At 39.6% G+C, this 24,040-nt stretch overlaps 1 pseudogene; it reads right to left on the bottom strand.

Moving 5' to 3' along the window:
* Window positions 1–7,700: 7,700 nt before the first annotated feature.
* LOC127689670 (zinc finger protein 73-like) lies at window positions 7,701–22,946 on the bottom strand (annotated as a pseudogene).
* Between the last annotated feature and the right edge of the window lie 1,094 nt (window positions 22,947–24,040).

The raw sequence follows: 24,040 nt of genomic DNA, 5'->3' as shown, positions 1-24,040 counted from the left end.
CACCACCTTACCACCCTTTTTCATTTTGATTTTGTTAATTTGGGTGTTCTGTGTCTGTCAGCTCATCTGAATAAGAGTTTGCAATCTCACTGATTTTCTCAAAGAACTAAAGAATTGCTCCCTTTGTTTCTATTTTATTGATTTCAGTCTTCAGTTTATTTCATACCATGTACTACCTTTTAAGTGTGATTTCTTCTTTTCGTTCTGGAGCTTTTAGGTGTGCTATTAAGTTGCTAGTATAAGATTTTTCTCTAGGGTTTCTCTGTATAGCCTTGACTGTCCTGGAATTGGATCTGCAGACCAGGCTTGCCCTTGAGCTCAGAGACCCACCTGCCTCCCAAGTGATGGAATTAAAGGTGTGAGACTACACCACTGGGCTTCTCTCTAGTTTTTTTTTTTTTTTTTTTTTTTTTTTTTTGTGGACACTTGGTGCTGTGACCTTGCCCTTTAGAACTTCCACCTTTATCAAGTCCCATAATCTTGGGTATGATGTATATTCATTTCTAGTCAATTCTATGGAGTAATTAATTTCTTTACTTCTGTCTTCATGCAGTAGTAAATTGTACAGTTTCCATGTGTTTGTGAGATTTCTGTTGTTTCTTTTGTTGTTGATATGAAGCTTTATTCTGTGATGGCCTCATAGGATACACTGAGTTATTTCAATTTTCCTGTATCTGTTGAAACTGACTTTGTGTCCAAGAATGTGGTCAATTTTAGAGCAAGTTCCATGAGGTGCAGAGAATGTGTATTTGTTTGTGTTTGGGAAAAAATGTTTAAATGAACACTAGCACACAATGGGCCAAGTTTTACTTAGTACACGGGCCTTTGAAAGAAATTTTCACATTAAATGCCACTGGATGTCAATATTATCTAAGTATGAAACACAAAACCTAGGGAAAATTATAGTTTATAAAAGCACATATAAAATTTTGGTTTTATTTATCTTTAAGTAGTTTCATATGGTGTTTGATTGGTTGGTTGTTGTGTTCTGTGTTTTTTTTTTTTTAGGGTTTGTTTGTTTGTTTTTGAAAACAGGCTCTCTTTTATGTAGCTCCTGCTGTCCAGGAATCAGTTATGTAAATTGGGCTTAAATTAACACATTCACTTGCCTCTGGCTCCAAAATCCTGGGATAAAAGGTGTGTACCACAATGCTCAACCAATATTTGTTTTTATTACCAAAATCTTAAGTAAAATACCCCTCCTAAGGTTCTAAATGCACATAGTGACAACCATGTAATGAAAATAAAGCAGCTTTAGAGAAATTGGAAGGCAGAGACATGTAGAGCTCTCAGTTCTAGTACAGCCTGGTTGACAAAGTGAATTAAAGATCAGCCAGGGCTACACAGAGAAACCATATCTCAAAAGACAGAGAGAGAGAGAGAGAGAGAGAGAGAGAGAGAGAGAGAGGGGGGGGGTTAGAAAGGAAGTAAAAGAAAGGAGAGAGAGAAAGGAAGAAAGGAAACAAAGAATCAAAGAAACAAAGACACAAAGAAACATACAGGAAGGAAGGAAGGAAGGAAGGAAGGAAGGAAGGAAGGAAGGAAGGAAGGAAGGAAGGAAGGAAAGAAGGAAAAGAAAGAAAAGAAGAAAGTGCTTTCATGGAAATGTACAACTCTGGTTCATTACTTGGAAGAGATTTGTGAATTAATTAGAACAGCTGGCCACTGTCATTTCTAGATGGCTCCTCAGAGAGGATGGTCTAGATGAATTTTTGAAGATCAGGTCTTTATTGTTCTAGATGAGTTACTTTCTTACCTTGGTGTAATGGGTCCACAGATGACACCCACAACTGAGTGTGCACCAATAATTCAGCCTGCTAAGCTGACTGACCTGGTAATACCCCTTTGTCTTTATATTATATAGAATCAGATATTGAACTCTGGGCACTGGATTCAGTTTTGGTAAGAGCAAAGGGGAGAAGAAAATGTACATTTTTGACAATATCCTGAGTTGTTTAGGGGTTCCTATAGAACCCCCTTGGACAACAACTGATTTAGAAGAAAGCCATTCTCAGTGCTGGAAGCTTCAGCTGGTGACAAGAGATGTCCAGTTGAGGCTGCCTCCCCATTATTTAGGAGTCCATTCATTTAGATCACTTCATATATGTATATACAAAAGGAAGCGTTTCCTGTATTAGGTTCCCATGCTATGATTCAAATAGCCCTTAATTTTAGCTGTCTCTCCCCATATTCTCAGTTTTCCCTGTCCTCCTGTCCCTTCTCTACTTGATCTTCTCATTCAAGCCCTATCATGCATTCATCTATAACTACCTATTACAAGTTCCTTTTCCTTGAAGTGACTAAGTATCTGTCCCCTTACTCTATATGTAACTGCTGAGTTCATACAGATTATACCTCATGTTTACAAGGGGCTTATAACCACTTATAAATTAGCAGTTAAAATCCACCTCCAAGATCAATGGAACAGGATTGAAGATCCAGAAATGAACCCACACACCTATGGCCACTTGATCCTTGACAAAGAGGCTGAAAACATCCAATGGAAAAAAGATAGCCTTTTCAACAAATGGTGCTGGTTCAACTGAAGGTCAGCATGCAGAAGAATGCGAATTGATCCATCCTTGTCTCCTTGTACTAAGCTCAAATCCAAACGGATCAAGGACCTCCACATAAAGCCAGACACTCTGAAGCTAATAGAAAAGAAACTGGGGAAGACCCTTGAGGACATCGGTACAGGGAGAAAGTTTCTGAACAGAACACCAATAGCGTATGCTCTAAGAGCAAGAATTGACAAATGGGACGTCATAAAATTGCAAAGTTTCTGTAAGGCAAAGGACACCATCAAGAGGACAAATCGGCAACCAACAAATTGGGAAAAGATCTTCACCAATCCTACATCAGATAGAGGGCTAATATCCAATATATATAAAGAACTCAAGAAGTTAGACTCCAGAAAACCAAACAACCTTATTAAAAATGGGGTACAGAGTTAAACAAAGAATTCTCACCTGAAGAACTTCGGATGGTGGAGAAGCATCTTAAAAAATGCTTAACTTCATTAGTCATTAGGGAAATGCAAATCAAAACAACCCTAAGATTTCATCTTACACCAGTCAGAATGGCTAAGATTAAAAATTCAGGAGACAGCAGGTGTTGGAGAGGGTATCGAGAAAGAGGAACACTCCTCCACTGCTGGTGGGGTTGCAAATTGGTACAACCACTCTGGAAATTAGTCTGGCGGTTCCTCCGAAAACTGGGCACCTCACTTCCAGAAGATCCTGCTATACCACTCCTGGGCATATACCCAGAAGACTCCCCACCATGTAATAAGGATACATGTTCTACTATGTTCATAGCAGCCCTATTTATAATTGCCAGATGCTGGAAAGAACCCAGGTATCCCTCAACAGAAGAGTGGATGCAAAAAATGTGGTATATCTACACAATGGAGTACTATTCAGTCATTAGAAACAATGAATTAATGAAATTCTTAGGCAAATGGATGGAGCTAGAGAATATCATACTAAGTGAGGTAACCCAGACTCAAAAGGTGAATCATGGCATGCACTCACTAATAAGTGGATATTAACCTTGAAAACTGGAATACCCAAAACATAATCCACACATCAAATGAGGTACAAGAAGAAAGGAGGAGTGGCCCCTGGTTCTGGAAAGACTCAGTGAAACAGTATTCGGCAAAACCAGAACAGGGAAGTGGGAAGGGGTTGGTGGGAGGACGGGGAAGAGAACGGGGCTTACGGGACTTTTGGGGAGTGGGGGAGCTAGAAAAGGGAAATCATTTGAAATGTAAATAAATTATATCGAATAAAAAAAAAAAGATACCAGAAAGAAAAATCCACCTCCAAATGGAAAAAATGCTATGTGTGCCTTTCTGTGTCTGGGTTACCTCAATTTAACTTTATAGTTCATTGTATTTGCCTGCAAGTACTTTTTCCATTAATTAATTTATTCACTTTACATCCCTATCAAGGTCCCTAGTCCTGATCCTCCTCTCAGAGAGTCCCTCTCCCTCTCCCTCTCCCTCTCCCTCTCCCTCTCCCTCTCTCTCTCCCTCTCCCTCCCTCTCCTCTCTCTCTCTCTCTCTCTCTCTCTCTCTCTCTCTCTCTCTCTCTCTCTCTCTCTCTCTCTCTCTCTGAGGCCAGGCAAAGCACCCAGTTGGAGAAATGGATCCCACAGACAGGCTAGAGATTTAGGAACAGCCCCAGCTCCAGTTGTTGGGAGGCCCCAAATGGAGACTGAGCTGCATATATGCTGGGGGCCTCTGTCCAGCCTGTGTAAGCACTTTGCTTGGTGGCTCAGTTTCTGAGAGCACCTCAATGGTCCAGGTTAGCTGACTCTTGGTTTTCCTGTGGAGTTCCTATCCCAGTCAGGGCCTTCCATCCTTCCCCTCCCGCAACTCTTCAATAAGAGTCCCCAAGCTCTGTCCAATGTTTGGCTCTGTGTCCCTGCATCTCTTTAAGTCAGCTACTGTGTGAAGCCTCTCAGAGGACAGTTATGCTAGGCTCCTGTCTGTAGGCATAATAGAGTGTAATTGGTAGTGTTTGCCCATAGGCTGCGTCTCAAGTTGGGCTGGTTACGGGTAGACCATGCCCTCAATTTCTGCTCCATCTTTGGCCCTCTTTTTTAGGCCAAATTTTGGGTCAAAAGTATGTAGGTGAATTGGTATCCTTATCCCTCTACTGGAGGTCCTATTTTGGTACAGGAGGCAGCCTCTTCAGGCTCTCTCCTATATATTCCCAATGCTATGAATCTCAGCTAAGGTTACGCACAGTGATTCCTGGGAGCCTCCCCAATCCCAGGTCTCTGGCATGCCCTAGAGATGCTCCCACCCCCATCCCAGCCAACTACAGATTTCTATTCAAGATCCTGGATCTCTCTCTCTTGTCTCTCCCATACCTGATCCTGAACCATTTCCTTCACTGTCCCCTCTCTCAGCCAGTTCTCCTGTCCCTCTGCCTCCTATGACTATTTTATCTTCCCCCTCTAAATGAAATTCAAGCATCCTTGCTTGGGCCTTCCTTCTTGTTTTGCGTTTTTGTGTCTATGGAGTATATCATATGTTTATTGTGAAAATTCCTTTCAAAAGGTTCATAGGCTAAGTTAAACTTTGCCAATTGTGTGGTAAAAGTTGAAAGTGAGTGAATTACTATATCATGGTGGGGAAACCAAGGTTGTAAGAAGAGCAAAAGAAAATGCCACAAAAGAGAGTACTGCTAATCTTGGGGTTACTCCCAAAATTTTGTATTTTTTTAAAATTTATGTATTTTATATGAGTACATTATAGCTGTCTTCAGACACACCAGAAGAGGGCATCCAATCTCATTACAGATGATTGTGAGCTACCATGTGGTTGCTGTGGAACTCAGGACCTCTGGAAGAGCAGTCAGTGCTCTTAACCACTAAGCCATCTCTCCAGCCCTTGTATTATTTTTAATGAAGCATAGAGCATGTTTTTGTCGTTCTGCACTTAGCTTGGTCCACTTATGACCCTCTAATGTGTTGTAAAACAGCCAAGAAGACCCACAGAAGAAGCTAGCATGATGAAACTACTTGATCTTGGATTTTCAAACTAAAAAAGAAAATGTCATCACAGATCCTCACAGACTACTATCAGCCCATGGGTTTATGTCTAATAAATACTCAAATATTTGTTGTTAAAGTTATATTTAATATTGCCTGTATCTATATATATAATGCATGAGTTGGTATGTCTCTATGTATTATAATTTTGTATAAAACTGGAAATACTATAAAAAACATTTAACATCTATTTTTTCGATGAGATACATTCACATGATAAAAAGCATACCCCAAAATGATTCCTTGTGGTTTTTCCCACATTTGATTTTTCTACAATTAACTGGGGAATCAAGGGAGGCTTCTCTTCTGTATGAATGTGCTGATAAATGGCTAATCACTCAAATCTGAAAGATTCTCTGTATTCATAAAATGAATTACCAATAATGACCTCTTGGTAATATAATGAAAACAGATCACAGTTGGGAAGACTAAACATTACACTTTTATTTCTCACTAACAGACCAGATACATGGCACAGAGATAAAGGATAAAGACCTGTTTTCATCAAACAATTCTTAGCTGGGCAGTGATGGTGCACATCTGTAATCCCAGCACTCTGGGAGGCAAAGGCAGGTGGATTTCTGAGTTCGAGCACAGCCCGGTATACAGAGTGAGCTTCTGGACAGCCAGGGCTATACAGAGAAACCTGTAAGAAACAAAAACAAAAAAAACAAAAAAACAAAACAAACAAACAAAACCCAAACAATTCTTAACTTACAGTAACTTTCTCCTACCAACTTTTACAAAGATGTCCTTAGGGTCATGACATAACAAAGAAACTGAAAACCACTACCTGCTATCTTTCAGGCTGCGGGGTCTAGTACTACTCACCACTTGCGTTCAGAGTCTCCCAGCAGAGCGCATTTAATTTGTGATGGCCACAACCAAAAGCTGAAAGTTGCAACCTATTTCCAGAGATAAGAAAATAGTCTCTGGAGCACATGTAATTACTCTGCTACCCAGTATTATTTCTTTGTATACATTTTGTGATGTATGTTAATGATTGGTTTCTTTTGTTGGTATTGGTTTTTAATATTTTTAACTTATACACTTTACATCCCACTCACCACCCCCCTCCAGGTCACCTCCTCCTACAATCCTTCCTCCATCACCTCATCCTGTTCTCCTCTGGGAGTGGGTGGGAGACCCCTGCGTATACCTCCCCAAACCCTGGCACTTCAATTCTCTGCACAGCTAGGCACTTCCCCTCCCACTGAGGCCAGACAAGGCAGTCCAGTTAGGAGAACATATCCCGAGTACAGGCAACAGGTTTGGGATAGCCCCTGCTCCAGGTATTCAGGACCCACATGAAGACCAAGCTGCTCATCTGCTACATATGGCGGGGAGGCCTAGGTCCAGCCTGTGTATGTTCTTTGGTTGATGGTTCAGACTCTGAGGACCACAAGGGTACAGGTTAGTTGACTCTCTTAGTCTTCCTGTGGAGATCCTATCCCCTTCTGCCCCATAATCATCCCTCCTCTTCTTCTATAAGAGTCCCCAAGCTCCATCCACTGTTTGACTATGGGTGTCTGTCTCTGTCTGAGTCAGTTGCTCAGTGGAACCTCTCAGAGGACAACTTGCTCCTGTCTGCAAACATAAGAGTATCATCTTGTTAGGGATTGGTGCTTGCCATGTAGCATAGCATCTGGACCGCCTATCCATACTAATGAGGTATCTCAATAAACTTAGCTTTCAGCCAATGACCTTCCCTTCCTGGATATTCTTACATTGTTCCCAAACATTACATAATCCTTTGTTCACCCAGAATAAAACCTATGTGCTCGCATCTACCCCCAACAAAGCAATACAAACAAGCTAAGATCATCTCAGAGAGCTTCTTCGTTAATGGTCACCTCAGGGAAGGTCTTCACCTAAAAGGAGACATAACATTAAAATTCCTGAAGAAGACCTCTCTCCTTCTGTCCCTCTGTCACTAGCTCCAAACCAGACTAAGTTCCTTCCTCTCCTGTACTATTTTCACCCTTCCAGCCTGACAAGCAACAGTGTCTGACACCCCAAGAGGAACCCAGACTGCAAACCCCTGTCCTTGACTTCTCCTTGTCTTCTACAAGCCAGTGTACTGGCTGCTGTGCACCTCCACATGAGAGGCAGAACATGGACCACATCCATATCCATTCCTAACATAGCTTCCCATGCCGGTGAGTTCTCTGATGCCTGCTTAGGTTTGATTTCTGTGAAAAGGTTTTTCTACACACATTACATCCATAAGGTTTCTCCCCAGAATGAATCAACTCATGTACAATGAGGGATGATTTGTAGCCAAACATTTTTCCACACTGAATGCATTCATAGGGATTTTCACCTGTGTGGATTCTGTGATGCTTACGGAGGACTAACTTCCACTGAAACGTTTTCCCACATTTATTATATTCATAGGGCTTTTCACCTGTGTGAATTATCTGGTGCTTGTTGAGATATGACTTGTTTTGAAATGCTTTCCCACACTCTTTACACTCATATGGTTTCTCACCTGTGTGAACCTTCTGGTGAGTTTTGAGGTATGACTTATTTTGAAAGGCTTTTCCACATTCTTTACATTCATGTAATTTCTCACTGTTGTGGATCCTCTGATGCCTCCTGAGGTCTGACTTCTGGTAAAAGGCTTTTCCACACTCACTGCACATATAGGGCTTCTCGCCATTGTGAGTTCTATGATGCACATTGAAGTATAACCTGTTATGGAACGTTTTCCCACATTTCTCATACCCATATGGTTTATCACTCTTGTGAGTTCCCTGATGCATTCTGAGGTATGACTTCTTTAGAAAGGCTCTTCCACATTCTTTATACTCATATGGTTTCTCCCCAGTATGAGTTCTCTGGTGCATTTTGAGGTACCACTTATGTTGGAAGGCTTTACCACACTCACAGCATTCAAAGGGTTTCTCTCCAGTGTGAGTTCTCTCATGTACAATGAGAGATGACTTTTGTCTGAAAGTTTTATCACATTCACTACATCCATAGGTCTTTTCTCCTGTGTGAATTCTTTGATGAATAGTAAGGGAAGATTTAGTGCTAAAAGGTTTCTCACACTGGGTACATACATGGTCTTTCTTTCTGGTTATGTGTCCTCTGATATACTATAAGGTCTAATTCACTGGTAAAGGTTTTCCTACTTTCAAGGTATTTACAAGATTTTTCTCACTGAGTTTGTTGCTTGGTGTTTAGTGAGTTTACACTTCTTACTGAAAGTTGCCTTCCCTATCTTAGTCATGGCATCTGACTGAACAGAAACTTGGTTACACTCATTATGCTTGCAAGAAGTCAGTCCCATTTGAAGTCTCTTAGATGGAGTAACTTTTTTCAATAATTTTCCATCCTTTGTATCTTTCCCTTCTCCGATATATTCAAATTCCTGCTGTCCAGTTAGAATCTTGGAATGCTGACCCAACTGCACAGGACATCTGATGGATTTCCCTGCTACATAACAGCCATTATATTGCTCTCCAGCACACAATCCATGAGGCTCCAAAGAGAGATGTGTATTCAGATATCCACTCAACTCCTAGGCTTCACTCCTGAACAGTTTCTATTACTTACAACAAAACTTGAAATATTCATGGAGTATAAATAAAAAGTGTTTTCTAATCCCTCTGCTTCCTCAGTTGCTTTATTTTGGCTGTTGGAGGTAACTTGCCACAAATGTCTCTCTCAACTCTTCTGGTTAGTCTCAATTATGCCACCCACACTGCAGAAGACTAAAAATACAAACAAACAAACAAACAAACAAAAGAACTTTCGATAAATTATTTTTAAGAATTTCTAATGGAATTCTCATGTTTATGAAAAAAACAATTTCTAGCCTACTAGTACGTACTGTTATTAAAATCAGAGTAAGTATTAGCTTATAAACTTTAGCTTACTCCTCTAATTTAACATACTGAAATACACTGGTAAGTTTCCTAGTATTAATTTATTAGTAAAGTATTGTTTCATTTTATTTTTTTGAAGAAGTATTTTGTTAAAATATCCATCAATTGCTAGGTATAGTTTTCTACTCAGAGAATGGTTACATTTTTTACAGGTTCTAGTCACATATATACTTTAATATATGATAGTGATGACCTTTTCTTTCTGTCATTTTCTTTATTCTGGTCTAAAAGAGGCAATAATTTCTAGGACATCCTCTTTGCAGATTATGAGCAAACTCTGATAGGCTACTTCCTAGCCTGAAGTTTCCATTATGGCCACAAATTTGCATCTTGTATGCTTAGAGTTATTACAAATGACAACAGACTATGAGTATTTCAAACCTTAAATTTCTTCTTTCTACTTCCACCCAAAACATTCCAGTTTGAGGGCTCAATTGAACAACATGTCCTGCTCTTTTCTGAACCAAAATAAATACAAGGAAACTCCTGTTTACCATTCTGGAAAAACATGTATGCTGTACATCTTCTCTAAAATATGTGGCTACTTGTGATAATGATGAGCCCTAACATTTGCCTCCAAAGTGGTGATGCATGCACCAGCATCTAGTAATTCATCAATTCTAAAGGATGTTGGCACATTTCAGAGACTTGACTTCTCTGAGTTTCATAAAAATTGGCTTCTACAATTCCTCATTATCTTTGTTGCTTTAGAATGATAGAAGAAAAATTAAACAAGTGCTATATTGAAATTTCAACCCTCATCCAAAAAAAGAAAGAAAGAAAGAAAGAAAAAAAAAAAGAAGCTTGAGTTCTTCAACTTGAAAACTTATCTTTTGGGGCTGGAGAGATAGCTCAGTACTTACGAGCACTGACTGCTTTTCTGAAGGTCCTGAGTGCAAATCCCAGAAACCACAAGGTGGTTCACAACTATCTGTAATGAGATCCGATGCCCTCTTCTAGGCTATCTGAAGACAGCTACAGTGTACTTACATATAATAAATAAATAAAATTTTAAAAGAAAAAAAACTGGGAAGCACAAGCAGGTGAATTTCTGAGTTCAATGCCAGCCTGATCTACAGAGTGAATTCTACGATAGCCAAGGCTACACAAAGAAACCTTGCCTCCAAAAAAAAAAAAAAAAAAAAAAGAAAGAAAAAAAGAAAAAGAAAAAAGAAAAAAAGAAAGAAAGAAAAAAAGAATGAAAGAAAGAAAGAGAAATAAAGAAAGAAAAAAGAAAAAATTTGTCTCACTTCTCTTTGCAACAAAAAAGCTCTTGATTCTTTCTCAACTGGAAATGCCCCATCCTATGGGTTCTTCTTATGATTTCTTACATCATAGCTCACAGCCTAACTTCTAAATCTGTTTCTGTATTATCTCATCAACTTCGTAAGTGAAATACTCTATAACTTTAAACACCATCTGTTACTCACTATACTCTGGTTCAACATTACATATACTTGTTTGTGATTCCTCAGTACAAATAAACTTATTTGTCTTTGTTGAAATTAATTCCATGAAGTAAGGACATTACTTTCATATTTTTTTTTGTTTGTTTTGTTTTTTTGCGACAGGGTTTCTCTGTGTAGCGCTGGCTGTCCTGGAACTCACTCTGTACACCACGCTGGACTCGAACTCAGAAATCCACCTGCCTCTGCCTCCTGAGTACTGGGATTAAAGGTGTGCGCCACTACCGCCTAGCTATTTTTACATTTTTATTTTATATAAAATATATTTAAGAACTAGCACTTGAAATCTGCCTCATTAGACTGTGCTAAAACAAAAACAAGCACATGAAATATGTCTGAAAACAAAATCCCCATGAGCCTGGAGTGCAAGAGTCAAGTGAAGCTATGAAAAAGAAAAAGTACCAGAAAAAAACATCAAATTACAGAAGTCAAGATAGATGGGAGGCTGGGGGAGGGTCTAAAATATTTCATTAAATTGAAGTGCACGAACATATGCAAGAGAACTCTCCTTGCAGACTATATAACAAACATGTTTCAGCCCTCAGATACAGAACTGAGAGATAAACTGATGATATGGCCAACCTTTGTTATACACAGTCTCCCCCTCCACATGGACCAACAACCAACCTGGCAGAGTCTTGTTTGCAGGTTCTTCTGCTGTCCATGGCCCCTCTCCCTGTTCCAATTTGAAGATCAACTCAGGTTTAGGGATGCATTGCACTGTTAATAGGAAATAATGTAGGACTTGGAAAAATTCTGATAATAAGAAAGAGAAAACCAGGTTTTAAGATCTAGGCAACAAAAGTGCAAATGTGGACCTTTCACTAGAGAGCAGTGAATAATCATACAAGGCCTTGAACCTTAGCCCTCAACCTTACAAATGCAGGGAAGGTGCTTGCTCTGAGACTTACCCAGTGACAGCCGGCTACTATACATCTCCAGCATCACACTCCTGTACAGCATCTTCTGAGCATTGTTGAAATTTTGCCACTTCTCCCAGGTGAACTTCACAGTGACATCCTCAAATGACACCAACTCCTGTAACAGCACATTTCTCCTCAATCAATTTATTCTAAGCTTGTAAAAAGGAACATGAAGACTAGCTTCTCTTAAGGGGTAGAAGGCTCTCATGTGTATTTTTCATTATAATATACCTTGTTTATATAGTATAAGAAAGTAAAAAAAAAAAACCTGATGTTATTGGTTAATGTACTACCTCATAATATTAAAATTAAAACTTTTACTGGTGGTGTAAGAGAACCCAGACTACTCAGGTAACCAGGCCTTAATCAAATAGGACTGCAGGTGAATATAAACATACCCATGCCTCGCGCTACCTCCTAGGAGTTGGAGGGAGCCTGACTGATGTCCTGTTGTATGGGTTGTGCTATATAATTCCCATTCTCTTGCGTAAATGAATTATATTTAATATAAATATCATCTGTGAATTAATCCAGTGGCTGTATTTCTTTACTTCATACTATTTCTCAATAATCACTCAGAAAAATCAGTATTTCTTTAAATCTGCACCTTAATAGCTGATGTCTCACTATTCTCTATTCTGTCCAGCCATTGGGTGATCATCATTTATTGTCGGGCAGAGAATAAATGGTAAGAATTGTTTACAGAAACTTAATACAGGACATCCTTAGTATAAGCATTTATATACTGTGTCATGATTGAAACAAGGGCAAAGAAATTTGCATTTGAAGGGTAAACATTACACAGTGTAAGTCTACATTTTCCCCTTTTGTCTAATAGAAGACTCTTTTCTTATAATAATAAACAACACACAGCAGTAACAATTATGAAACAATTATAAAAAATATTAGGTAAGAGTTACATTGAAAAAGTCAGGTCTATTTGCATTCAGAAACTCATAAACTATGTTATTTCATACCTTACATGGTGATAAAGACTTAAATAGCCCAAGAAATTATCAGCTGAGGATGAAAAAGAGTTGGTTTTGACAGAGAAGAAACTATAGAATACACAGCTAGATCATTACCCAAAGATCACCTGCACCCCAGCTATTGTCCCTTCTATTCATTCTCCCACAGGAATTCTTACACAAAGGGAAGATTTTAACCTTAGAATAGATATTTTTAGTACACAAACAGCGTAAAAAAATTAAAAACCTATACAGAAAAGGTTTCTGAATTGATTCTAAAGGGAAAAGTGTGACTTTGTCAACTCTCTGGAATGGATCCACCTGAGATTGTGGCACCTTTTACCAATGCTGAGATTGCCTCACAATGGGCACAAGATGAACTTTGGCAAAGAGTCTGAAGTAATTTTTAGATGAAATTAACAATAAATAACCAAAAGGCAAGTGGCTTCAATTTGTAAAAAGAACTAATTGGATCTTCCCCTGTATAATAAAAAGAATTCCAATTTCTGGAGCACTTACATTTTACACTGATGCAAATAAATCAGGAAAGGCAGGATATAAGTCAGAAGATATAAGTAAGGTGGTTAAAAATCCTTATGAATCAGGATAAAATCAGGATCATATGAAATACTTATGGCATAATTAGATTTTTCAAGAATCTCTTAATATAGTAACTAACTCTAAATATGCATAAAGTGTTTTTTCCCATATAGAAACTGCTGAACTTATTCAGGATGATTCCAAATTGACTTCTTGTTTATTCAACAAGTGGACTGATTCTGCCATTATGTGTTTATTAGAAGTTACGACAATTATGGGAATACCTATACAAATTAAAACTGACAATGCTCCAGCGTATGACACTAGTAAAAATTTAAAACTTTACATATTAATAAATAAAGCATATTACAGGTATACCAACAATCCTACAGAACAAATAGTCATTGAAAGTTCCAACTGTACTTTAAAAGAAATGCTTAATAAACAGGACTATCAAAGAACCCAAAGATAGATTACAAAATGCTTTATTAGCTTAAAATTTCTTAAATGCTAATAAACAAAAAACAATAGCCATGGAAGCCACCAGAATATATAAAAAAACTGAATTATATCAGCCTGTTTATTTCAAAGATATATTAACTTCAAAATAGAGAGCATGAAATGTGTTACTCTGGGGAAGGAACTTTGCATATGTTCATACAGGAAAAGAAAAATTATGGATTTCATCCAAACCGATAAAATAATAAGATTTGATAGAGGAAGACACCATGAAGATCTTGACTACAGATAGGAAAAAGGAAATCAAAAAGACCAAACAGAATCTGTAACATGATTTCCTGATCCCTCTACATGGATCAGCCTTGACACTGGGAAGACAAAAAAATGTCTCTAACAAGAACTTCACCTAGTCATACCAATGGATCTTACTGACTACAGAGTCTTCAAGATCTATCATTCTATCCTTTCATATAGCATGAATGAAGATTTATATTGCAGTTTGGATATATGATCAAACTAGCTCATAAACCTGCTCAAACAAGAAATAAAAAATCATCTTTAACTGATCTGTGCATGTTGGACATTCCACATATTATATTAATATAGAAATATATATTACCTCTAAAAGTTTTATGTTCACAGAAAAAAACAACCCAGAACACAGTCCTGACAAGATTCACCCTCAAGGATGCTGAGATGCTGAGACTTGCTATTCCACCTCCCTGCCTGATCCTACCTCAACTACATAGAAGCTGGTTTCCTCTAAAGACTTGCATCTGGGACAGCTTCAGAACAGCTATCTCACTTGGTCCAGCCTTTCAGACGATTCCAACTGGGACTTCATTTAAGCCTGCACTTTCTCAGCATACAGAGACTGGACAACAACTGCTACATCTAGCTTCTTTAAGACTAACCACTTTTTTAAATTGTCTCAGGCCCCCCAAAACAAATTCTATATCTAAAATCAACTGGAAACAATTATAAGCAAACTTCACCCCATTCCCAAAAGTGGGGTAAAGGAACTTTCATCATTCAATAGCTGTCAGATGTTTGTTGTCTTTTAAAGGGGGATGGTTACAAATAATTATGGTCTTGGATAGGGAGGGAACAAAATAGGAAGGTTAGATTCAGGGATTTCTTTTTCCTTTCCTTTTCACTTTCTTTCTTTCTTGGGTAAGGGAAAGGGGGTTGAAAAAAAGGGGGGGTAGAGAAGCATTATAAGAAGTTAGATATAGTCGGGCAGTGGTAGCATATGCCTTTAATCTCAGCACATGGGAGGCAGAGCCAGGTGGATTTCTGCGTTCTAGGACGGCCTGGTCTACAGAGTGAGTTCCAGGACAGCCAGGGCTATACAGAAAAACCCTGTCTTAAAAAGGAAAAAAGAAGAAGAAGGAGGAGGAGAAGGAGGAGGAGGAGGAGGTTGCGGTGGGGGTAGTAGTAATAGTAGTTATTGTTGTTAGATATATAAGGGTAGATTATTGAATCTACTCTTAAGCCAAACAACATTTACAGTCATAATCTGACATTGGTACAGGATTGTGTATATTGATACAAAAATAAGTTTATTTTTGATACATTGGCATGGGTTATTTTATTCTGATATAAATTTAAGGATACTTTGATACCCACATTGTATATATGTTCTTAATGTTTATTTGAGGTATTGTACTTATATAATTCTTAAAGATGCAGTGCAAAAGTTCTAGTCCTTTTGAAAGGACTGCTATTAAAAAAACTGTTAGGGATGATTAAAAACTGCAAGTTACAAACTTTTAGGGATGGTTATGATACATACATGGTTATAAGGTTATATAATACACCAATGGTCATATTAAATACTAGTCTAGTTAATTACAATAAGGTGTTTTCAAGGTATTTTCAGATAGTAAATAGCTAAGAATAAACAATGTTGGACAATTCAGATATATTATAAGTGGATAGCTGGTCTTCAAAAACCTCAGAGATCTACAGCATATGCCATATAAAATTATTGCATTATTAAAAGATCTCTTGACTATAAGACAAGTCAGCTCCCGAAAGTCCCCCATTTGACGTCACGTATGATGATGAGCATCCATAAGATCCATGTGGAGGTGACTCAATTGTGTCAAGCTACCCACTGGGCAAAGAAAATGCCCATACTTCAACTACAGGCAAATGCTGTCCAGAAAGGACAAAGGGACACAGAAAAGCCAACTGTCAAGCTCTGCCAAGACCGAGTAAGCCAAGTCCTTCATAATTCCTGCTTCACATAAGTCTGTTAGATTCTCTGGGCCAAAGGCTGAAGATGGATGCTCCAAAGTTATAGAAACATTACTGGGGCGTGTCCAGGCATCCAACTGTCTCTGTCATTTCTCTAATTTTGGGGAAGCTATGTCCTTGCCCTTCCTGTATACTCAGTTAAATTTTTATTCCTTCTCAGGTCTCTGATGGGGTGAAAACTACAGAGTCTCACATTTAAGCTTGAGATATTTAGGATTTAAGAAGATGTTGTAGGTCTAAAAGGATGTTTTTGGTTGGTAATGCAAATTAGGATAAAATTTGAGTTAGGCACAAAACTCTGAATACACCAAGATAGGACAGATAATTCGTAGGATGAAAAAAATTTTTTTCTTTAATTGCCAAATACTGTGGACTGAACATTATGAAAGCAAATCCTACCAAAGAGTTACCAAAATTGTCTCATAATTGTTATTCAGTTTATATTTTAAATGAAAAGATCCTCTTATTGGACTAAAAGGGGGAATTGTAGAGAGAATATCTTGTGTATTGTATGGATGTATCACCTGTCAATTAAAAAGCTTACAGTCAATCGGGCGGTGGTGGTGCACGCCTGTAATCCCAGCACTCTGGGAGGCAGAGACAGGCGGATTTATGAGTTCGAGGCCAGCCTGGTCTACAGAGTGAGTTCCAGGACAGCCAGGACTGCACAGAGAAACCCTGTTTCAGAAAAAAAAAAAAAAAAAAAGAAAAGAAAAAGAAAAAAAGCTTACAGTTTTTGGCTTAGGCAGAAAATAGGAAGTTGGACACGAGGAGACAGAAGAAATACTGGGATAGAGACAGATGATAAGATTGGCCTGAGAAGATGTGAGGAGATGGATGCATGGTACCTGAGCACAGGTAACCAGCCAGGTGGCAGAATGTATGTTAAAAAATTGGGTTATCTAAATTATGATCTAGTCAGAGTTGACCCTAGCTATATGGCCAAGGTATTTTGAGTCTGAGTCTTATTTCTGGGAGCATTGGGGCTGGGAAGAACCCAGATAAAACATCTACACTCTTTCCCAAAGAAAGAGTGACCCTTAACAGAGGCCTGAACGAAGGGAAACAAAGTGGGGAGGAAGAGAGAGTGTGTTGGGTGGAGAGGCATATATGTAGAGGCAGGGGGAAGGAAGAGGGGGATGGTTTGGGGTTCTTAGAGGAGGGGGATATCAAGAAAGGTTTTCCCATTGGCAATGTAAATGAAGACGATATTCAATTTAAAAAAAAGATGAAAAAAAAGAAAGAGTGACCCTTGTCATTAAGTCATATATGCCCCACTCTTGCACCTCAGTTATGCAAATTAGGATGAATGTTTACCAAACCTGCTTCCTACATGAATTCCCCTTCCCTCAGAAGCCTTTGAAAGAATAATCTTTGCTTAATCTGGCATAGTGCAACTCTCTTTCAAAACCCTGCCTCAGCCACACAAACAACCACACACCAGAGTAATAGTCCTATACATTGCAGAGAGAAGCTCTGTGTACTGTATGGACGCATCACCTGTCAATAAAAAAAAAGCTGTCTGGCCAATGAGCTGAGGCAGAAAATAGGTGGGAGTTCCAGTAGGGAGACAGAACTCTGAGATAGAATCTGGCAGGGAAGAGATATGACCCAGACCCTGAGGAGACAGACACACAACACTGAGAAGAGGTAACCAGCCATGAGGCATTCATAGAATAGAATAAATGGGTTAATTAAGTGTACTGGCTAAAGCTAAGAAATTAGCAGTGATTAAGAAGAGACCAACATCACTGAAGTGAAATCTTTTCTGAGAGCACAGAGAGTGTGTTCCAGTGATAGCCACAGTTGTATTTTGTGCTGTAGCTGGACTTGGTACTGTGTAAGAGTCACCCAGGTGGTACTGGTTTTGAAGGCATGAAGGGGTCATGAAGAGCAGCTGAGGATTGGCACTGTGAGAGGCCGCAGAAGGCCATTGGTGAAGGTGCAACCTCAGTTGCAATTGATGGTCCAGAACTGAAAGCGGTCATGCATAGGAGTTGAGGCTTGGCACCATGAAGAGAGCCTAGGAGAGGCTATTGGTGAAGCCTAGTTATAGCGGAAGACAGAGTTACATTCGGGTTGCCAGTGGCATGCGATGACCAAGAACAGCAGCAGCAGTGGAGTACAGATAGCTGGAGCCTAGAAGACAAGATGTGTGCTACAAAGGGCAGAGCTGGAGAAGTGACCCAAGCCCTTGGAGGAGCCTGGAAGATTGTATTGAACCACTGGAGTTTGAGTTTTGCTTTTGATTGCGACTGTGCCCTGATATTTTCCCTCTTGAAGGAAGAAAGTATTTTAGTGGTGCCCACAGTTAAGAGACTTTGAAGTTTTAAAAGACTTTGGATTTTAAAAGATATTGGACATTTTAAAGGGATTGAACTTTTAAAATGTAAAGACTGTGGGACTTTTAAAGTTATTTAGATCTTGGGGATGAATAAGAAAGTAAGAGTTGAGGCTTAATAATGATGTGTTTGTGTGTCTAGTTGACAAGGGGTCAATTGTACTGGCTGGTTTTTTGTGTCAACTTGACATAGGCTGGAGTTACCACAGAGAAAGGAGCTTCAGTTGGGGAAGTGCCTCCATGAGATCCAGCTGTGGGGCAGTAAGGAATATGTCTCCATGGCCTCTGCATCAGCTCCTGCTTCCTGACCTGCTTGAGTTCCAGTCCTGACTTCCTTTAGTGATGAACAGCTGTGTGGAAGTGGAAGCTGAATAAACCCTTTCCTCCCCAACTTGCTTCTTGGTGATGATTTTGTGCAGGAATAGAAACCCTGATTAAGACATTAAGTTACAAGCTAACTGGGAAATATGCCCAAGCTTATGGCCTAGGCCTTGTTTATTCAAATATAATTAAGTCTCAGAGTCATTATTTCCAGAACTGGACAAGAATGGAAAAGCCCATGGTTACAAATGGCATCCAATGTCAGGCACAGAATCCAGGTTTAGACAAAAGATTCAAGTATTAGAAAAAGGCCCAAGTGGAAAGGCAGGAAGCAAGCACTCTCAGGGCTGGATGCAGTTTCCTAGCCAGGTCACAAGACAAACCTCAACAAATATAAGAAGATAGAACTAATCCCATGCCTCCTATCTGATCACTATGGAGTAAAAGTGGTCTTCAATAGCACCAGAAACAACAGAAAACCCACATACACGTGGAAACTGAACAATACTCTACTCAATGATACCTTGGTCATGGAAGAAATAAAGAAAGAAATTAAAGACTTTTTAGAACACAATGAAAATGAAAACACAACATACCCAAATCTTTGGGACACAATGAAAGCAGTGCTAAGAGGAAAACTCATAGCCCTGAGTGCCTCCAAAAAGAAAATGGAGAGAGCATACATTACCAGCTTAATGACACACCTGAAAGCCCTAGAACAAAAAGAAGCTAATTCGCCCAGGAGGAGTAGAAGGCAGGAAATCATCAAACTCAGGGCCGAAATCAATCAAGTAGAAACAAAGAGAACCATACAAAAAATCAACATAACCAGGAGCTGGTTCTTTGAGAAAATCAACAAGATAGATAAACCCTTAGCCAGACTGACCAAAGGGCACAGAGAAAGTATCCAAATTAACAAACTTAGAAATGAAAAGGGAGATATTACAACAGAAACTGAGGAAATCCAAAAAATCATCAGATCCTACTACAAGAGCCTGTACTCAACACAACTGGAGAATCTCGAGGAAATGGACAATTTCCTTGACAGATACCAAATACCAAAATTAAATCAGGACCAACTAGACCATCTAAACAGTCCCATAATGCCTAAAGAAATAGAAGGAGTCATAGAAAGTCTTCCAACCAAAAAAAGGACAGGACCAGATGGCTTCAGTGCAGAATTCTACCAGACCTTCAAAGAAGAGTTAACACCAATACTCTTCAAACTATTCCACAAAATAGAAACAGAAGGAACACTACCCAATTCCTTCTACGAAGCCACAATTACGCTGATACCAAAGCCACAAATAGATCGAACAAAGAAAGAGAACTTCAGACCAATTTCCCTTATGAACATCGATGCAAAAATACTCAATAAAATTCTTGCCAACCGAATCCAAGAACACATCAAAACGATCATCCACCATGATCAGGTAGGCTTTATCCCGGGAATGCAGGGTTGGTTCGAAATACGGAAATCCATCAATACAATCCACTACATAAACAAACTCAAAGAACAAAACCACATGGTCATTTCATTGGATGCTGAAAAAGCATTTGACAAAATTCAGCATCCCTTCATGCTTAAAGTCTTGGAGATAACAGGAATTCAAGGCCCATACCTAAACATAGTAAAAGCAATATACAGCAAACCGGTAGCCAGCATCAAACTAAATGGAGAGAAACTTGAAGCAATCCCACTGAAATCAGGGACCAGACAAGGCTGCCCCCTTTCTCCTTATCTTTTCAATATTGTACTTGAGGTACTAGCTCGGGCAATTTGACAACATAAGGAGGTCAAAGGGATACAAACTGGAAAGGAAGAAGTCAAACTATCATTATTTGCAGACGACATGATTGTCTACCTAAGTGACCCAAAGAACTCCACTAGAGAGCTCCTACAGCTGATAAACAACTTCAGCAAAGTGGCAGGTTATAAAATCAACTCAAGCAAATCAGTGGCCTTCCTATACTCAAAGGATACGCAGGCTGAGAAAGAAATTAGGGAAATGACCCCCTTCACAATAGCCTCAAACAGTATAAAGTATCTTGGGGTGACTCTTACCAAACATGTGAAAGATCTGTATGACAAGAACTTCAAGACTCTGAAGAAGGAAATGGAAGAAGACCTCAAAAAATGGGAAAACCTCCCATGCTCATGGATCGGTAGAATCAATATAGTTAAAATGGCCATTTTGCCAAAAGCAATATACAGATTCAATGCACTACCCATCAAAATCCCAACTCAATTCTTCACAGAGTTAGAAAGAGCAATTATCAAATTCATCTGGAACAACAAAAAACCCAGGATAGCTAAAACTATTCTCAGCAACAAAAGAAAATCTGGGGGAATCAGTATCCCTGACCTCAAGCAATACTACAGAGCAATAGTGTTAAAAACTGCATGGTATTGGTACAGTGACAGGCAGGAGGATCAATGGAACAGGATTGAAGATTCTGAAATGAACCCACACACCTATGGCCACTGTAAGGCAAAGGACACCATCAAGAGGACAAATCGGCAACCAACAAATTGGGAAAAGATCTTCACCAATCCTACATCAGATAGAGGGCTAATATCCAATATATATAAAGAACTCAGGAAGTTAGACTCCAGAAAACCAAACAACCCTATTAAAAAATGGGGTACAGAGTTAAACAAAGAATTCTCACCTGAAGAAATTCGGATGGCGGAGAAGCATCTTAAAAAATGCTCAACTTCATTAGTCATTAGGGAAATGCAAATCAAAAAATCCCTAAGATTTCATCTTACACCAGTCAGAATGGCTAAGATTAAAAATTCAGGAGACAGCAGGTGTTGCAGAGGGTGTGGAGAAAGAAGAACACTCCTCCACTGCTGATGAGGTTGCAAATTGGTACAACCACTCTGGAAATCAGTCTGGCGGTTCCTCCGAAAACTGGGCACCTCACTTCCAGAAGATCCTGCTATACCACTCCTGGGCATATACCCAGAAGACTCCCCACCATGTAATAAGGATACATGTTCTACTATGTTCATAGCAGCCCTATTTATAATTGCCAGATGCTGGAAAGAACCCAGGTATCCCTCAACAGAAGAGTGGATGCAAAAAATGTGGTATATCTACACAATGGAGTACTATTCAGCCATTAGAAACAATGAATTCATGAAATTCTTAGGCAAATGGATGGAGCTAGAGAATATCATACTAAGTGAGGTAAACCAGACTTAAAAGGTGAATCATGGTATGCACTCACTAATAAGTGGATATTAACCTAGAAAACTGGAATACCCAAAACATAATCCACACATCAAATGAGGTACAAGAAGAAAGGAGGAGTGGCCCCTGGTTCTGGAAAGACTCAGTGAAACAGTATTCAGCAAAACCAGAACAGGGAAGTGGGAAGGGGTGCATGGGAGGACAGGGGAAGAGAAGGGGGCTTATGGGACTTTCGGGGAGTGGGGGGGGGCTAGAAAAGGGGAAATCATTTGAAATGTAAATAAATTATATCGAATAAAAAAATGCAAAAAAAAAAAAGAAAAAGAAGAAAAAAAGTTGTTTTAAAGAAAAATGCTGTGCTTATTGTAGACTTAAGATTGACAGGCCTGTTGAGGTGTGAAGCAAGGAATTGTGTTTCTGACGAAGCAGCCTGTACTCATTTTATGACTTTTGGGAGAAGGGTCTGAGGTATTTATCCTTTGGAGGTGTTCACAAGGCATTGACTGTACATTCGCAACTCTGGAGCAGAGAGTCCATCCCAAAAGTTTCATCCCAATTTTCAGGTAAATTCAAAGATGTTAATAGCTAAATTTAAGATGACTAGGGCAGAAGCCAGGGATATAGTAAAAAGTTGTACCGCCTGTGCCCCTTTACTTCCTCAAGCCTCTTTAGGTAGGTGTTAATCCACGAGGCTTGCACCCTTTGCATGTTTGGCAGATGGGTGTGACTCATATACCAGAATTCAGAAGATTAAGATTTGTGCATGTTTCTATAGATACTGCCTCTGGTGTAATTTTTGCCTCCCTCCATAGTGGAGAGGCTACTAAACATGTTATTGCTCACTGCCTGGAGGCTTGGAGTGCATGGGGTATGCCCAACTCTCTGAAAACCGATAACGGTCCAGCATATACTTCTTCATCCTTTGTTGCCTTCTGCCAAGTTATGGGAATTTCATTAGTACATGTCTTACCCTATAATACTCAGGATCAGGGTATCATCGAACGTGCCCATCGCACGTTCAAAGAATGTCTTCTTAAACAAAAAGGGGGAATTGGCCAAGGCAGAACCCCTAAAGAACGTGTCTCTCTTGCTCTTCTGACTTTGAATTTTTTCAGTTAGATATACAAGGGCGCTCCGCTGCTGAGCGTCATGCTTATCCTGATACCACTGAAAAGGGACAAGTGATGTGGAAGGATATTTTGACGGGCAAATGTTAATCTGGTCAAGAGGGTCTGTTTGTGTCTTTCCACAGGATCAAGACAAACCACTGTGGTTCCCTGAAAGATTGATCCGGGTAATCGCCATGTAACCTATTTCACAGCACAAGGAAGATTAAGCCATAGATACTGTTGGTGGGACTGCTCCCACTGATGCTTCCTGCCTTAACTTTGATGGAGATATAGCTGCATTTCAGGACCGAAGCCATGTCCCATCTGAAGGAGTGGGCGGGCATTGGGTCTCTAGCCATATGCCTGACTCTGATTAGCTTCCTTATGTTGAGGTGTCTGTGTAAAATGAGGACAAGACAGTCAAGATAACAAGCGCTAATGGTGCAAGCCTTCGCGGCTATCAAGGTGGGTTAATCCCCTCAAGTGTGGCTCAGCATGCTAGAGAAGTAGTCAATGATGGGTACGATCTCGTGGATGTGCTACCAACCTAAGACAGAGAGCAAACCAATGCTGTTTGTACCTCGATGACGGGTAAGGAACAGTGTTGCACGGGACAACCTAAGTCAGGCATTCTCTCTGGCATTTTTGTAAAATAAGAAGGAGGAAATATGGGGAGAGGGCATGGCGGCCAGTCTAAAATGGTGCCTGGGCTGGTTGCCAAGTCACATGACTCAGCAATGCTCCCCCATGTTCCCCTTTGAGAGTCAAGTACGCACTGGAGAAGTGTGTATGCGCCCTTTGACGTCATATCAGGCCACTCCCAGGCCATTGTCTTGATCCTATCACGAGCCTCCACATGGCAGTCACTGATTGGTGCAGGCTGGGATATATGACTGGGGCAACTATCTAGGATTGGGGGCTTCCTGAAGTAACGTTCCTGAATAAACTGCTTTGAGAAGAGTCTCCCGTTTTGTCTCCTTTATTCAGCTGGACGGA

The sequence above is a fragment of the Apodemus sylvaticus genome, chromosome 7, assembly GCF_947179515.1.
Source record: "Apodemus sylvaticus chromosome 7, mApoSyl1.1, whole genome shotgun sequence".
NCBI lineage: Eukaryota > Metazoa > Chordata > Mammalia > Rodentia > Muridae > Apodemus > Apodemus sylvaticus.
The sequence above is the reverse complement of the archived record's forward strand: the minus strand, read 5'-3'. Positions and strand labels throughout refer to the sequence as shown.